We start from the raw sequence: 17,496 nt of genomic DNA, 5'->3' as shown, positions 1-17,496 counted from the left end.
TTTAAGGTTAACATTTACTTTCCAATCTACAAGTAATTTTTAATGCTTTTTTTACAGTGCAACCACATTAGCTCTACCAAAACGTGTTATAGCTTGTTGTTGCCTGTTACTTTATCAGATATGTCACACTGAAAAGTATGAGGTTGATACAGCATGCTTTCCAAGTATCATTGCTTTTCTTTTGTATGTTACAAAAAGACACTATTTGAGGAAAATTATAGATAGTATCACTGTGTTAGGAAAGGGTTATATTGTTTGCTTTTTTTACTTTTATTACAAGATCATTGGTTTTTTTTTTTCACCGTTTTATTATGATGAAACAATGATGAATATTTGGAGTAAGTGATTAATAGATAAGAGGGTTTAAAATTTAACCTGTGAAAATATAGATAGTAAAAATCTTCATGCAAGCAAAGGAGTGTTTAGAGGACGTGATGTGGTAAATTTGGGGAGCTGTAAGAGAATACAGGAATCTTTCTTACTCCTTTATTAATGTATTGCATCATCAGCCCTGATATTTCTGGAAAACTGGGACCTTCTCCTTGGGACTTCACAACAGGTGTTGCAGAAGTTGCTTACAAGCTTCCTTCACCCCCTGCCCCAGTGCATTTGTGATGCTCTGATTCACCACTGTACCTCTCCCTCACGTGATTTTCTCACAGATGCAATACTTTCCACCTCTCCTGGTTCATAGAGCATCACTGCTTGCATGCAGCATTTTCCTCAGAGGGGAGGAGAAAGTGAGAGGGAGTACAGAGAAAAGGGATGAGGGAATAAGCGCAGTTCTCATTCCAGTTCTGAAATAGGATGTTCAAATCCCAGGATCAGACTGGCTGTGAATGGCAAGGGAGGGGAGCAATGGAGTTGAGAAGGGATTATGAATCCAATGCACAGCAAGATGATCATTAAATAATAACAAAAAGGTCTTGCAAAGAAAAGCAAAAGGTTAATACTGCAGACATCAGTGCCTAAAGCTTTTGATAGTATTTGTTATAGAATACGCACAGAATCATAGTACCCCTAATATATCAGCATATGTACATCACGGATATATGTGGTGGCGATTCCTTGGCATTTTAAGAAGATATTGCTATTGGCTTGTTTATATTTGTTTGCTTCCAATTTTTGCCCCACTCAGAAATGGAGGAGCTGAGGTTCCATTACTCAAATAGAATAAACATGGAGAAAGGAGAAACCTCTGATAGCTTGCAGTTATTCATATCCTTTGCCTTACTAATTCTCTAAAATATGCTCCAAAAAAAAAAAAATATTAGCCTCTCACATTCTTTTTCTATCATCTGTTTACTCTGTGGAGTTATTTATAATTTATTGCCTACCAATGAATTTATTGTCTACTGCTTCCTGACATGTATGGGATGCTATGTTATGTCTTTTGACGTAATAGAAATCATGACTTTTGCAAGAGAAGGGGTTTATCCAGTCTTGTGTTGATATGGGTGTCCTAATGCTCCTGCCATTGCTTTCCGGGATATAAAATAACAACAAACATTATTTATCTGAATACCTTCTTCATTCCATTTAGCTAGGCTTTTTGATTTTCTTTTCCCTGAGAATTCATAACAGATGTTAACTGTATGAAAGCAAAGTGATAAATGTTTTATTCTCAACAAACAAAATCTCACCATTAAAATAAGGATGTGCTTCAGGGACACAAATTGGACTGACTTTTGAGAGTCTGAAGCATTTTCCAGGTTATCAAATATGTTGCCTTTCGTCACTCTTTAGAAAAGTATGTTTACATATGTACAGCTATACAATTCAGTTTGAAAATTTATCCCCATTCTCCAAGAGCCAGAATACTGCATAGTAATATGACATGATTATTACTAATATGTAATAAAACTTGATTAATTGATAGTATGATATTGTAAGAATGTAGTATTTATTTTTTCAATAATATAAATAATTTCTTGTTTAATATTTGATTATTTACTTAGCTAAGTAAAAACTTAGGCCAAAGGAGTGTCATTAAAAAAATCTGCCTTCTTCTTCTGTGACCTCAGTTCAGACTGTGGAAAAATGGCCAACTAAAATTGCAGCAGCCACTAATTCTGTATTTAGAACTTGTTACGTTTTCAACAGATACACAGAATAATGGTAACATAATGATCTTTCTTTGACATTTGAATGCACAGAATTAATTATATTCTAATAATTTATTTAATTTTTTTTAGCTGTATATATATTGATCTTTCAATGGCCAATGGCATCATGGGTATGGAAAAGTGGTGAAAAATGGATCGTATAATTTTATCAATGATACTTCAAATATACCTACAAAATGATGATTTTAAGGTGAAGTGTACTATAAATTTGCTGAACTATGATAAGAACAGTTTTAGTGGCAAAGTTTATTATAGCCCATAGATTATCCAGTGGAGGAGAATTATGTACTACTGCTTCCTCCATAAGTAGCAGATTAATCAAACTTCAAAGGGTCTTGGCATGTGGGAGGCAGTGAGAATCTTCTTGTGTTTTGAAGCAGTGTGAGAAGATCATAAAAGTCACTATTTTAAAAGGGTTGGTTTTCATGCTGCTTTTATACTGACTATATCCATATTAATAGCATATCATATGGAAAAATACGTCCAAAATATTTTCCTGGATAAAACCCATCAAAAGTTGTAGAACTGTTTTATAGTACTGATTAATATCTAATGCAAGCCTATTGAAATATATGTTGATAAAACTGAATAAGGTTTGTCAGGCATGCATTTCTCTGTCTTATCAGAGTAGATACAGATCCTATGGTTTGATAGTAAACTAATTATTTTTAAAGGTGATTCTGAATTCATGCAACAGCATCAATACTCTGACAGAATAAGAGACTCTAGAGAAAAATACAGTAGATAAGACACTTTTCAGGTTTATTCACATAATCTTGTAACTTGTCTTTGCCAATTACTATTAACAAACTCTACTGTCAAAATATCCTGGAATCTTAATGCACTTAATTTTCCTTCTCTCAATATATACTGGACATTTTCTACTGATTTAAAAAAAGACAAATTTAAAAATACTTTTCACAGATAACAAAAGGATGTTAAAATACTTTTACAGGTTTGACCATAAGAAGAATTTCCCGATCTGCAGGAGAAAGTGGATGAGTCCTGTGTTGTACTGTTTGGCTTTTTTTTCACCTAATGGGTCTACATAAAGAATGCTTGTACATGTTAATTTGTATCCAGTACATTTTTTTCCTATTTCTGCTAATGCTTTTCACGCACAGTATTAAAAGTTTATGACTAATAGGGTGTTAATTTTTTTCTGTGAGGCTAAATATATTATTAATTACATAAAATTCCTGTCTAACAGTTTTGTCTTGCTCAGATCTTTTTTTCTTTGTTTTCACTATGGTAAATAAGTAAATGTAGGTAAACAGGAGTTGAGAAATACAGATTTTTATATTAATGTCAAAGAATGTATCCAAATTTTCATTTTTAAGCAAGAATTTTAGTTGCTTTAGACTTCCACATATGGAATAATTGTTACAGTACTCTTTGGTTTTAGATGTACCTTTTGTCTTTGTAGTCTATCCTGAAACAGTTACATGTAATGTTTCATTTTAGGAAGTATCTTCAAATTAAATGGTAATATATTTTCAGCTTTTTTTTTTTTTTTTAAGGTTTTTATAATCAAACTGCCTACAAGTAGTTAAAATGTAGTTTAGAAATTGTTTTGGTAGGTGTTTTCAGCGGGTTTAATGTCCAAACTGCTGTAACTGTCTACACTGTGAAAATAATGCTTAGATATATTTCTGGAGTTCTTGCAGGTTATTTGAAACCAGTGTATATCTAGACCATTTCAACTTGTCTTTTGTATGTCCTTCTAAATGCATGAAGATAATGAGTATCATCACTTTTGCTAATATTTTGTTCATTGATTTTGGCTCTGGGAATTCACTTAGGTTTGCAACATTTCAGACTTCAGAAAGAATCAAGTGTTTGTTTAGAGGCTGAACAGAGTAGGCTGATATTACTCATGTTTTTGCAGTTAGCTATACCCATAAAACTTTTTGTTTATGTATAGCATGTTCTGTGGTAGGATTTTGTTGCTTTTCAGCTACTGCGCTTCATTTGAGCAATTTTTACACGTTCTGGAACAGCAGATGATAAATCAAACAAGACATGAGAGGAAAAAATATTATGCATACAGTACCTTTTCTGTAGCCATACAACCCAGGAACTTGCAGCTATTATGGCACAATGTAACAGCCAAAATGAGCGGATTTTTTTTTATTTAAGTAATGTAATATTAATTTTGAAGCCTGATTACACTAGTGGTTTCCACATATATTCTTAAAATAAATTTGCATTTTATGTTTAATTGAGTTGCTGTCATTATGTTCATTGCTGTGATTTTGTCTCACAATAAAGATAGTTATAGCAACGAATTTTTTTCACTCAAATAACTTTAATGTTTTCATATTTTTATATTGCCTTTATATGCCTTCATATTTAGTGAAATCTGAATATTTAATGTCTCTATTCAAGTTAGGAAAATATAATCATAATACGCTGAGCAAACAAACTATTCTTGAGCCACTCTTGGTATTAGTCTTAGCAAAGAAGGTTCTGTGAAGTCAGAAAACACTATGTTTTTTTTAAACTATCAGCATTCTTGATGTACTACATAAATCTGCATAACTTTAGTTTTGATTTATTTTCAAATAAAATACAGCATTGGAAAAGATATTGAAGCAGAAGATGATTTTTTTTTTTTTTCCTTTCTCCATGATGTGGGCTTTCTTTCTCTTTTTTTGTTTAGCTTTAATATGGTCATGTTCAATAAGACAGAGAAGAAATGATGTGATTAATAGGTACTGTCTGCCTCAGGCTTCACTGAGATCTATCATAAAAGTACTGTGGCTAGTAGAGTGAAAATTTGTACCTGAAAGAGGAAGTCCTGAGAGCACATGAAAAGTACTAAAAAAGGGTTTCAGCTTTTCATGGAGTCTTTCTCTCACACAGATTGCACTTTACTTGTAACCCCAATGTGTTAAAGGTACAAAGGACATTTTATTAGCAATGCAGTAAAAAACTGTTGCCAGAGATGTAACATCACCCACCAAATCCACCTGAGTGGGCCCCCTGGAAGGAAATATTTAAGATATTTAAGATATCTTGATCCAGTGCACAAAAATGAGATTAAAGGGTTTTCTGTTTTCATATCTACAGAGGGTACACTGCAACTTGCATAAGAACCAGTTTTTTCAGGGCATCTCACAATTTACCATGAGTTATATTTTAAGATCTGAATCTTGAAATTGAATTGAAGATAACAATTAAGTGGCTTAAATCATTCATATTTCCCAAAATACATTTGAAATTGCTGTCAAAAAAAACCCCTTTTAGAATGGTTGAGTTTGGACAATATTAAAAATAGTGCACTTTCAGACAACATGTGAAATTACAAGAAGTTTTATATTCTCAGAACTGTTTAAAGTGAAAAGAAGTGCCTGTATATGGATACATACTCTAAGTGATGGAAGGGTACTTCATTTTATCTGGCAGATACTTAGACTGGGACTTATGTGATCATATGTACATGTGTTGCTGCTTTAAAATTAGTAGAGAGAAATGAGCACTTCTATAACATATGCCACCTTATCTAAAATTCTTGCCAGAATTCTACTTTTTCTTGGAATAATTGTTTATTTTCACTGTCTGTGGAAACACACACCTACGCCTGTATTGTTGGTCACTGAAGTGAGAAGGAAAAAAATCACAAAAAACATATGTCTTCTAGCATGAACATCTATTAAATAAATAGTAAGGTGTATACACATATATTAAAATTATATCTTAATATGTAACATATGCATATAAATTTATATCATATTACAAATACAATTGCATATATAATCTGAAATGTGTATAACATGACATCTAGTTATTGAAAAGACACCTTGATTCCAAATCAATATTCTTGAAATTAGGGAAATTACTTGAAGCCACAGAATTAGATGAAAAACTTGCCTGTTCAGTTCACAAATTATCCTTTCAAAACAGCATTATTTCATGAGATTTCATTCTACCAGCTTGAGAAACCAATGTCTGAACAATTTATTTTTCTCTAGAGGTTGTACTGGCAAAAAAGTCCAGAAGCAGAGAGGTAGAAAGAATCTGTAAAAAAGATGTATTTTGTTACTTACAAAAGTCCTAACACAGATTTTCTAATAATTGGTACTTCAGTGCCCATATCTGACAGTTCAACACTCAGTTTACAAAGTCTCCCCTGAAATAATTTGTTTGTCAAAGAGAAGAAACCTTTTTCCTCTCTTTTTTTTTTTTTTTAATTTTCTCTGAATAACAGACTTTCAAAACCATAAAGCTGGAGTGGCCATAGAGTCCTTAATGGGAGAGCATTATTTCACGTAAAAGTAGTGCTTATGCATAGAGAAAAAATAAATTTCCCTGAGGCTGAATCTTAGATTTAGAAGCATTTCATTTTTCTTAGAAAAAAAGCAGTCAAGTGTTCCCTGATAAAATCAGATATATTCACACTTGTACATTTTGATGTACCCTTTCTACTACAAAATACAATTTCTTTGTTTAGTCTCATTGAGATATGACACAAATCATGTTGAAATTAAATTTCGGATTGATGACTGTATATTGTTTCCTTCAGTAGCAACCAGTTCTAGTCACCTGTACAAAAGTACAATGGAATATGCTCAAATATAGAAATCAAGGTGCTGTTATTTCTTCCATTATGTCAAGTGTGGGAATTTCAAGATTTTACTAAGATTTTATGCTAAGCAGACATAAAAAAAAAAAATAAAAAAAAATGTGTCTTATTCTCTTATCTAGTGAAATTGTTATAAGTAAGTGTAAAAGAAAAACTAAGATGAATTATTCACTTACTTCAGAACTAACAAGTCCACAGACTCTTTAATCAATATTTATACTTTCTCCCTGTCTTGAGGAGCACCAAAATTGGATCACTATTATCTTCAACAGTCCTCTGTAGCAGTTCTCATTTCCTTATGTGTAATTTTGACACTTTGTTTTTATGCTTCTGTGGGATCTTCCATTAATTCTCTTACATCTCATACGTTTCATTAATTCAAAATCCATTATACCTCTTTCAGCTTTCCTTCCACTAGAAGAATCTGCCTGAAGTAGTTCAGGTGTAAAATTACAACAGCATAAAAAAACCCCTAAATTATACATATATACGGATGTGTGTGCTCATAAACATAGGTTTATTTTAAGAATAATTTCTGAATACTATTTTGATGTCACTTTCTTTGTATTACTTTATTTCTTAATGCCCCCTTAAAAATTGATTCATTACACCAGGAATGAGAAGAACAAAGGGTTAGATTAGAGGAGAGAATAATTTGACAGCTGAACAATTTGACATAATTTTGGTTCATGATTAACAAGACTCCTGGCCTGCAAGAGAGGAAGAAAATTTGCATGAGTTGGTTTTGATTTATATCCATGTAAAAGAAACATGAGGTTCATCTTCCAAGGAGCGTTTGAGGATGCTCCTGCAGTCATAAATAGTACTATACAGAATTGGGTACTTCCAGATGGAAATTCAGTCCATCACAAGGGGAGTATTCATTAGTTTCAGAAGTCTTAAAATTGCTTGTTTCAACATTTGGTTAGCAGTCTTCTGTTTAAAGAAAATCTATGTTTTTCCAAATACAGATAACACTTGCCATTGTCTGAAATATTTTAATGGGAAACAGAGATAACAATACTGTAAATGATGCTTAAGCAAGATTCCATTATGAGATTGAATTCTGAATATTTATTTTGTTTTCTGAGACTTCACAACTTGGTAACTCTGAAGTAAATTATGTTCTAAGTACACAGTAGGAGAAAATATAGATAAAACCATATCACACTGTTGTCAGTCAAATGTCTATTTAAATAGCTAATCAAAACTTTTGTTATCAATATACAAGAAAAATTGTGTTTGTATTTTCTGTATTTAAAATTACATTCATTATCTTCATACAGCAAAACAGAGATGTTGAACCCTTATGGGGATTAAAGATGTTTAGTAACTTTGAAGTGTAGAGGATATTAATTTAAAAACCTCTTGAAACTCTCATAGAACAGGTGATTTCACTTCTGGAAATTCCTTGGTTTTATTGGAACAACATATCCTTGTTATTATTGTTATTAAAACTTGTTGAAGCATGTTAGATTAAAGAAAGAAAAATAGATGTAAATTAGCGTAAGATTCGTTATATTTATTAAATATATATATATATAAATAAATATATATATTTTTAAAAGTCTAATTTTATAAAATTTTTATTTGCAATAGGCTTTGCTAAACTGACAATGTGTTTGACCTGTTAGCAGACACATTAAAATGACCTGAGGTAAATCCTAGATTGTGGAAGAAGAAACTCTTGGAATTAACTACTACTCCCAGAAAAGGATTTTGTTGTTGTGACTTCCCATACAGATCCTTCTCGGGAAGAAATATCAGCTGTAAGACCCACCACAAGGAAGGTAGAAGAGTAGGGATGTAAACAGAGAAAGGAATTGATAGTAGGAATTATATATATATATATACATGCATTTATTAATTAGATGTAAAACTCATACACATTTAAAACACGCATATATCTATTTTAGCTACATACAATTTCAGCTGCGTTAGTGGCATTTTGACTGTAGTCGTAACTTGTTGGTTAGGCTTGGTAAGACTTTGATAAGACTAAAAATGGACAGGTAGGACTTCAAAAAACCTGTCCTGTAACTCCAGAGAAATAAATTGGTTATATTGTCCCCTGAACAAAAGTTCTTTCTATCATTAGCAAGGTGAAAAAAATAAATCATCCAGATTTTGGATTCATGCCTAATGGACGAGAGGGGTATGAAACCCCTGGTATTATCATGTGGAACTGTCTGAAACAGGACACAGGGGGAAAAAATAAGGACTTTGAAAATATTTCAAGAATTTTTAGGGAAAAGTTGAAGGTAACTACCTTCCATTATGTTCAGGACTTAGTTGACTAATTAGTCATTAGTTGACTAATGACTAATGAATGATTGTTACTTAAGAAATCCCTGAATATTGCAGACAGGACAAATCTGTACTCCTTATTGTACTATAAGCATTAGATATGCAAAATGTCCCTTTGTTTTTCATAGCCTAGCTAGGTGGGCTGGTATGAGACTTTTTTTTTTGTCTTACATAGCTAAGAGACATACGAGGTAAAGTAACTGAAGTTAAATTGCAATTGATTTGTCACTTATGAATAGCAGAAACACTAAGTGCGTGAATTGTGTGGCATTGGAAAGATTGTATGAAATATAAGTATTAATTTTGTCATGGTAACTAGAACATTACAGTTGCCAAATATGTCTTATCATCAGGGGTTAGATTCATGGGGGTGAGACTAGGTCTTGTACGGAGATGATAGATGATTAAAAAAAAATTGTGGTCCTGACAGGAAGAAAGGAAGAAAATAACATTCTCTATATACATCCTAAAACTTTATTTCTACATTACAGAATTGTAATGAATGTTACCTTGTGACATATTTATTTTATCTGAGAAGAAGATGATGGTTAGTAGCACAGAAGATGGAGCAGTAGGGAGGGGTTAAAATAACAAAGAAGAGCAGAGGTCTGAAGGTGTGCAACTGAGGAAATTTATGAGAAAATAAGAAAAGCAGAGGTCTGTATCCAGTTTCAACATATACAAAAGTCAGGTTCAAGTCTTGAAATATTTTCATTAAAAGATATAATAACAGCCCTGAATTCAACAAATTGAGTTCAGAGGAAATAGGACCAGGATTGTTGATGAAACCCACACCAAATAATTAGGTGAGTTTTGACAATTTCTATTGTGTCAGGCTTTGGTGTTGCATGCATACTATTTCATTTTAATTAGGAATGTCAGGAGGGAATAGAATATTCCCTGCACTACACCAGTATTTCTGGGGCTTGACATAAAAGGAAAATTGACTGTGGTGGGCTGACCTTGGCTGGTTGCCAGACACCCACACAGCTGCTCTCCCCCTCCTCCTCCTTAGCAGGAGGAGAAAAAGAGAGCCTGCTGCAGCATGGGCTCATCTTGGGCTGCAACTTCCTTCAGGGCATGCCACCTGCTCCACAGTGGTGCTCCACAGGCTGTAGGAGAATCCTTCTCCAGCACCTGGAGCACTTCCTCCCACTCCTCTTCCCTGACCTCAGAGCTCACAAGGCTGCTTCTCAGTTGCTCTTCACTGCTTGCTCCTCATTTTACACTTTCTTAAGCCTGATCTCCCTTAAATGCCACAAGCATGGCTGAGGGGCTCAGTCACACTCCGTGGTAGGTCCAGTTAAGCTGGCTGGAATTAGCTGTGTCCAGACTGGGGCAGCCCTGGCTGCTCCTCACAAAGGCCTTGCTTTCCCCATTGCCAACACCTGGGCACCTGCACCCAGGGCAGCAGCATGCATGTCAGATGTGGGGATAATACAGCTTGAAAAATACCCTTTTTGCAAAGCTATCAGTGGTGAATGGAAAAGGGAGTGTTGCTTCTGCTTTTGAAGAATGCTGATAAAAGCTTTACTCGCCAGCCCCAAAAAAGATCCTGAGGAAGAACAGTGTCTCCTCATAGAAAATGGCACCAGGGAAGATGTGGCAGACCTGATGAAGGAACCAATGGATAATTGTACTGATAACTGATCTAAAGATGCTTAGCTGACACATGACTGACAGTAAATCACTTTGTAATATAAAAGCCCATCCCACATTTTAACAGTACATTTTCCTAACACACCCCTTCTTGGGGTATGAGTATGATGGTATGGGTGAGTAACACCAATACCTACATAATAGTTTGGGGATTCATATAGTAGTGGGGATTCATTAGCTTTGATATAATTGCTTTGATGTTGTTTAAAAAATAGTGCACTATAGTTATAGTTATCCATACTGTGCAAGAAATAATTCTGATTAAGATATTTTAGTCTACTCATTATCAAAATCAATTTAAATAAATAATTTATTTATATAAGCGTATTTGTTTTGCCATTTTTGATCCTGAAAGACGAAGTCATATAAAGGTTCAATTACACCCATGCAATCTTTTGGACATAAACCATTAACAAAGTCTGGGGCTAAGATTGGATCCAGGCACACGCAGGCTCCTCTCTGAGAAGGAGGGTAGGAAGGGCTTCTTTCTCTACCTTGTAACTCAATGGGAGGACTTCTCTAATGAGCTTTGTGTGAAGCTCCCATTCTGCCCATGACACCAATACACTAACACAAGGTACTGAAATTAATTTTGCTTGGTGATTGTACTTCTTCATGAATCACACAGGATTTCTTTTTTTTTTTAATTGCATGTATCAGGAACAAAGAATTACATCAAAAACTGATAGTCCCATTCTAAATCCTTCATTAATTTAATCATAATTTAATATTATTATTTGTCTCATTAGCTCTGAAATAGACAGACTCTGAGGAGACAAATGTGAAGAACAAGATACCACTCTACTTCTAGTCTGAAACAGAAACGAAGCATTGCATAATGTATAATTTCAACCTCAGGGTATTTCTTGTGTGTGACGACTTCTTTTATTTGCAATAATTTCACTTTAAGGGCTAAGAAATCAGGGCATATAAATCAAATAATACTCAAAGTAATGTTCATATCAACATCCATAAAATTATATTCCTATAGAGTAAGAGACAGTAATGAAATAAATATAAATCCTTAATATACTTGAATTAATCAAGCTGATATAAGAGGCTAAGCAAAAGCAGCGTAACCCTAAGAATGAATCCTAGTATAAAATTTGTTGATGTTTGTTATGGTTTGGGGGTTTGAGGGTTTTTTTGCTGATTATACAATAACAATAAAATTATTACTCTTCAGCCTAACTTTTCTAATGCTGGATGTTGGATGGTATTCTTGTGACCAACATAAAATGCAGCAGTATTTCATTTGAAATTAAAATATTAAGTGAAGCAGAGGATCCTTATGCCGCACAGTCTGTTTTGTTTCACAAGTCAAATATGTTTTGTTTAATTTACTCTCCCTTTGGAATTTCATTTTAAGAAAAGGCAACATTTACCTTAAACCTGAGAGCTAAATATCCATATGCTTCAAAAAGATATTTCAATGAGATGAGTTCTCAGTACTAAGAAAACAACTATGAGAAATCAGTATTTCAAAAAGAAGCATCAGAATTTACCCCGGGAATTACCCCAGAGAACTTGCAGAATCATGATGAGAACCCATATGAAAGAATAGAGGCAAAATTTACTTTCCAAACCCCAATGCCAACATTGAAGACTATAGAGACTAAGTTATTTGTGAAATAATGAAGAGAAAAACCCCCAAATATCATGAAAGTAAGACAAATTTTAATATCAATTAATAACTAATTTGCCTCACCAAGGTAAAAGGGGTCCTTTTTAGATCTTATAAATGGATGTGGTGGATATAATAAGCATACCCTCTGAATGTTCTCTCACATGCAAATGATCAAAAAAAAAGTGAAAAATACACGGAAGTACTGACAATAAAAAATATTAAATGTAAAACCCATAGACAGGAAAAATCACAATAGAGAACAATATAACAGTACTCAGGAGTTAAATTAAAAAAAAAAATAATTTCTACTTTCCCCTGGAGCATGTTGAGGGTAACAAAAAAAAATATTTATCTTCCCTAATAAATAAGGAAAATCCTATCCTAGGAGCTACTCCTAATCTTATGGGTAATATAGTAGTGCTTAGAATTTGGACATAGTTAAGCCCTGGGTTGAAGAACACTTCTGACAAAACATGCCAATCCATTCATATGTGGAGCTACAATGTTTCTTTACCATCTCTGATCCTGAGGTAATCCATCTACATTCAAAGCAAAGCTGCCTACTTCCCAGAATGTATGTGCTTCATCAACTGGAAACAGAGCCACGTAAAACAGCTACAAGAGCGCTATCTAAAAGAAAATACATCACTGAAAGAAAGAAAAAGGCAAGCAACCAGTCTGACACTATCTTAGCTGAAAAAAGGCCCCAAATTTACAACATCTAAAACAACTTCTGAATGCAAAGAATGGAGATCTAGAGTGTTTGACAGTTAAAGAACTAGGGTTCATTTATAGAGTTTTCACTCCAGTTTTTCAATTTACAGCGCTATCTCAGCTCTCCTATACATAATGACTGTGACTGAGGGGGGGGAGGCACAAGAGAGGGGGATGTTTTCTGTCTCCAGCAGTTAGGGAAGCTGAGATGAACAGATGGATTTTACTGCCATATTTTTTCTATTTCAGTATCTACCTAATACAGCGATACTGCAAGTGGTTGAACAATAGGCCAAAAATGGATTTTTATCTGTCAGGGACTCTATAAACTGGGTACAGCTTGGGTCATTTGTAACTGCAGTACTCTCATCATGAAAATGCCATCAGGCATGTTGCTCATCTTCTCTGTACCATTTCCTTTGCCTCTTCTGCTCCCAACAATTTTTCAATTATTTCCCAATAATACATATTTAATTCATTCTACATTTAATAGCTGATATTTCTTCTTTCCTCAAGTGTTGGTTAAAAAAAAAAATAAATTTCATATTTGAAATTAAAAAATAATGCATAATGTAAAATTCTGCCTTTTACTAATCTTTTATTTATGAGCTAAAAAGCTTATATGTAAAAGGGAAACGAATGTAGCATATTTACAAGCAATTTAAAATTTTGGTTAATATATTTTAAGAAGATGTTTCAATTCAAAAAACAAAGAAAGAAACAAAAATCCCACAATATCTTCCATTTCAATTTTAGTTTGCCCTTTTCAGAAGAGAGAAGGATTAACACAAAAGTAAAGAAAAATGAACTCTCTCTTTTTCTATGTTACATTTTACAATATTGTGGGTGGGTTTTATTCATGAATTTTTAATCCACTAAGAAGCAAACTACTTGCATCTATCTCTGCTTAAGAACAATAAAGAACTTATGTACAGTGTAAGAAGTTTGAAATCAGGAAAGTACGGCACTGCAAGCAAGTGGACATTTTCTGCATAATATTTCTATGCATGAAAAGGAGCTATAAAGGGTGGGATAAATATGGATTTTGGGATAGTTTTCAGATCAGCTCTATGCAAGTAGAGAATAGTTTAAAAAAATCCCAAACACAAAAGGGGGAAAGGAAACCATGGTTTAAACTGCACATCCCTCAGTCTCCCCATCCCCTCTTCCTATAGACAGAGAAAATTTTGGTGTTTTGCTTTTTTTCTTGACATTAATGTACTTGTTTAATTTTGTGCTGCTTTGATATTCTGCACAATCATATTATTAACTTGGCATTCACCCATTCAAAAGCTAGTTGTAATTAATTTAATCTCTAAAAGTCAGCTTGAGACTCCACACAAATTCAATTCTGCAGACAGGTGACCAAGTGTTAAGTACCACCATGTGAGTTGGTATGGTCTCATTACAGAGCAAATGGATCTAGTCAGTACAGTGGAATTCAGGCAGCTATTCAGCTCACACCGAAGTAGACACATAAAGAAAATAGGACAGGATACATTTGCCTAATTGCAGTAATTTAGTGTCACTAAAGATGCCCAAAGATCTCAATTTTGTACAGCACAGTTACATCACATGAATAGGTTTGGCAGACAGAAAACAGGACTTTTGGCACACCCCAGCTGGAAGTCCAATGAGAAAATTTCTGAATTACCTCTACAATAACTGGAAAGATACATCTGCTTCAGCCAATCCATTCATTCCATATGAAGACAAATATCTAACAGAGCTATCATGAGTCATCCTCGAAAGTGCCTACATCATGGAAAAGAATATTCAGGGAGGTCTTGAAAAACACCTGGAGGACAATGCAGTCATAAGTCACAGCCAGCATGGCTTCATGAGGGCAAAGTCCTGCTTGTCAAACATGATTTCCTTCTGTGACAGGGTAACCCACTGAGCTGATCTAGGAAAGCTGGTAGATATAGCCTTTTTGGATTTCAGCAAAACTTTTGATACTATCTCCCACAGAGTCCTTCTGGACAAAACGTCCAGCACTGCCGAATAACCGTGTTACACGGTGGGTGAGCAGCTGGCTCAAAGGTAACATCAGGATGGCGTTCTGTCAGTCTTGAGGTTCACAGGGCTCCATCCTTGGCCCTGCTCTTCAATATCTTCAGTAGCAAGTTGAACTCAAGACTCAAAGGAGTACTAAATAACTTTGCCAACTAAGTTTGGACGAGTTGTCCCAACAACATTCTTAGCTCTAAATTAGAGAAATACGGGTTTGAGTGATGGACAGTTTGGCTGTGGCCAAAGAGTTACAGTCAACTGATGAATGTCCAAGTGGAACCCAGTAACAAGTGGTGTCCCTCAAGACTCTGTAGTGAAACCAGTACTATTTAGTATCTTAATCAGTGACAGTGAGATTTAGTACACCCTCAGCAGATGACAATAAGCTGAATGGTGCATTTGATACACTTGAGGGAAGGAATGCCCTCCAGAGGGGCCTTGACAGGTAGGCCTGTGAGGACCTTATGAATTTCAGCAAGGCCAAGAGCAAGTTGCTGCACCTGAGTCAGGGTAACCCAGTGGTAGTCCAGCCTGGGTGATGAACACACCAAGAGCAGCAAAACCAAGAATGACTTTGTAATACTGGTATGAAAACCTGGAACAAGAAATATACACTTGCAGCTCAGAAAGCCAACCATATCCTAGGCTGCACAAAAAGAAGTGCAGGCAGCAGATTGAAGAAGGCGGTTCTCACCCTCTACTCTACTCTTACAAGAAACCACCTTCAGTACTGCCTCCAGCCCTGGGACTCCAGCACCAGAAATACAGGCTGTTAGACCAAGTCCAGAGGAGGGGCACAAAAATGATCAGAGGGCTGTAATGCATCTCCTGTGAAGAAAGGCTGGGAGACTGGGGGTTGTTCAGCCCAGAGAAGAGAGGGTTCTCACGAGACCTTACTATGACCCTTCAATACTTGAAGTGCGCTTGTAAGACAGATAGAGCAAGAGCCTGTAGTAATAAGACATAGGGTAGTGGTTTAAACAGAGAGTGGATTTAGATTGGATAGGAGGAAATTTTTTACACTGAAGGTGCTGAGACACTGGAATGGGGTTCCCAAAGAAGCTGTGAATACCTCATAGCTGAAAGTGTGGAAAGGTGCTTTGAGCAACATCATCTAGTTGAAGATGTCCCTGCCCATGGCAGGAGGATTTGACTGGATAATCTCTAAAGGTTCCTTTCAACCCAAACCATTCTATGATTTTATAATCCTCAGATGTTTGCTAAAATACACAGAAATTTAGGAAGAGACATGAGAGTGAACACAATAATGAAACCCTGGTCAGAAAGCAGTTTTAAACATACCACAATCTCCTGTAATGAAGGCAGCAGGCAGGTCAATGAGGATAGTGATCAAATGTTTATATCTATAAGTAAGAACGAGGTCATCAGGAAATCTGGCAATAGAATTTTCAGGTATTTCTTTCTTAATCTATAATATAATGCATTACTTATTAATAGAACTCAAACAAAAACCAAAAAAGTACAGCTTATTTTATGAAGTACTATTAATCTTTGAAGAATCTGGTCCAGAGAAGAATTTCAGAGAGGGTGTTAGTGTGGAATTCTTCTATATCCCTCATTTGTGCTATCTCCAAAGATAATTTGAGAAATGAAAAGGCATAGTGAAGTAAACAAAAACCAATGCAAGAAAAAACCCAGATGAAGATCAGCACTCTTCCTGCACATACGTGTCTATTTAAAGTGTTACTAAACAATTTTCAAATAGAGAATAGTTATTAAATTACCATTTTAAAACACATATGTTAATATTTAGGATCACAAGTTGTCATCACTAAACTTTGCTTTACAAAAGTATTTCAAAATAACCTCTAAAAACTCTCAGTATTTTACAACCATATTTATTACAAAAAGCTTTTGCACTTACAAAATGTAATCAAAATATTACACAGTATGATATACTGACTAGAAAATGACAAATATGTTGGTTTATCTCTATGTAAATGTATCCAAAATTATTCTATGCTAAACAAAGTCTGTGCTGCTTTCACATATATAAAAAAATGAAAAATATGCAGCGTTGTTTTCCCGTCTTGTTTAGACAGTGGGAGTGTTTTTAATTGTACTATTCTGAACAGCTTTTCCTGTCCTTTCAATGCAGATGGTAAATCAGACAACCAACTTCACATATGCACACATATGCACACTAAATTTCCTTCCAACCATGCAACCATAGAAAACAAATATTATCAATTATTATTTGTAATTAGGTGATGAATCATATTTTGTTAGGATTGACTGGTACTGTAGAAATGATATTTATAGACTTTATGAGGGCTTACTCCATCCCAGTGTCATGTAGGTATGTATATACTGAAAACTCACTGATGTATGTTCATAAGAAAAACATCTAAACAATGTGCTTACTCTTACCTCTCCTTGTGTAATGTGCAAGTTTTCTCATGAACTTCTTTCTATGAAAGAAAAGAAAAGAGAAAAAAGAAAAG

Source organism: Corvus brachyrhynchos, unplaced genomic scaffold, assembly GCF_000691975.1.
Source record: "Corvus brachyrhynchos isolate BGI_N302 unplaced genomic scaffold, ASM69197v1 scaffold12, whole genome shotgun sequence".
In the NCBI taxonomy this organism is placed as follows: domain Eukaryota; kingdom Metazoa; phylum Chordata; class Aves; order Passeriformes; family Corvidae; genus Corvus; species Corvus brachyrhynchos.
The sequence above is the reverse complement of the archived record's forward strand: the minus strand, read 5'-3'. Positions refer to the sequence as shown.